Source organism: Mandrillus leucophaeus, unplaced genomic scaffold (genome assembly GCF_000951045.1).
Source record: "Mandrillus leucophaeus isolate KB7577 unplaced genomic scaffold, Mleu.le_1.0 Scaffold235, whole genome shotgun sequence".
In the NCBI taxonomy this organism is placed as follows: Eukaryota; Metazoa; Chordata; class Mammalia; order Primates; family Cercopithecidae; genus Mandrillus; species Mandrillus leucophaeus.
The window spans coordinates 241,435-242,966 of record NW_012102421.1 but is presented as its reverse complement, the minus strand read 5'-3'; positions in this window follow the sequence as shown (position 1 = coordinate 242,966).

Here is a 1,532-nt window from a genome sequence, read left to right as displayed (position 1 = left end):
ATGGAAAATAAATAACTTACTCCAAAACGATCACTGGGTCAAATATGAAATCAAGATGGCAATTCAAAAACTCTTTGAACTGAACAATAGTGACACATCCTATCAAAACATCTGGAATTCTGCAAAGAGTGTTCTCAAAGTTCATGGTTTTAAATGCCTACATCAAAATGACTGAAAGAGCACAAATAGACTATCTAAGGTTACATTTCTAGATATTCAAGAAACAAGAACATACCAAAGCCAAACCGAACAGAAGAAAGAAAACAACCAAGATCAGAGCAGAACTAAAGGAAGTTGAAACAAAATAATACAAACTATAAATAACATGCAAAGATGGCTTTTTGGAAAAATAAATAAAATGGATAGATCATTGGCAAGATTAACCGAGAGAATAAGAAAGAAGGGTCAAATAAGCTCATTTAGAAATGAAATGGGAGCCATTACCACCAATGTCACAGAAATAAAAACGATCATTCAAAGGTACTATGAACACATTTATGGACATAAACTAGAAAAGTTAGAGGGGATGAATAAATTCCTGGAAATATAAAACCCTCCTAGATAAAATCAGAAAGAATTCAAAACCCTGAACAGACCAACAAAAAGCAGCAAGAAGGAAAAGATAATTTAAAAATTAATAACAAAACAAATTCCAGGACCAGACAGATTCACAGCTGAATTCTACCAGACATTCAAAGAAGAGTTGGTAGCAGTTCATTTGACACTATTCCACATGCTAGAAAAAGATGGAATTCTCCCTAAATCATTCTATGAAGAAAGTATCACCCTAATACCAAATCCAGAAAGGGACATAACAAAGAAAACTACAGACCAAAATCCCTGATGCACATAGATGGAGAAATTCTTAACAAAAGACTAGCTAACTGAATCAGAAATATAATGCACCATGATCAAGTAGGTTTCACATTAGGGACACAGGAATGGTTCCACATACACAAGTCAATAAATGTGGTACACCACATAAACAGAATTTAAAAGTCACATGATCCTCTCAGTAGACACTGAAAGGGTACGTGACAACATCCAGCATCGTTTTATGATTAAAACGCTCAGCAAAATTGGCACACAAATCCACAGCCAACATAATATGGAATGAGAAAAACTTGAAAGCATTTACTCTCAGCAGGGGATCAAAACAAGGATGGCCACTCTCACCACTTTTATTCAACAGAGTACTGAAAGTCCTAGCCAAATCAATCAAACAAGGGAAATAAAAGGCATCCAAATTGATAAAGAGGAAGTAAAACTGTCGCTGTTTGTTGATGATATAATTACATACCTAGAAGACCTTAAGGACTACCTCAAAAAGCTGCTAGAACTCATAAACGAATTCAGCAACATTTCAGTATACAAAATTAATGTGCACAAATCAGTAGCTCTGCTACAAACCAACATTGACCAAGTAGAAAATCAAATCAAGAACTGAACCCCTTTTACGACAGCAGTCATAAAGAAATAATAACTAGGAATATATCTAAACAAGGAGGTGAAAGACCTCAAGAAAAACTACA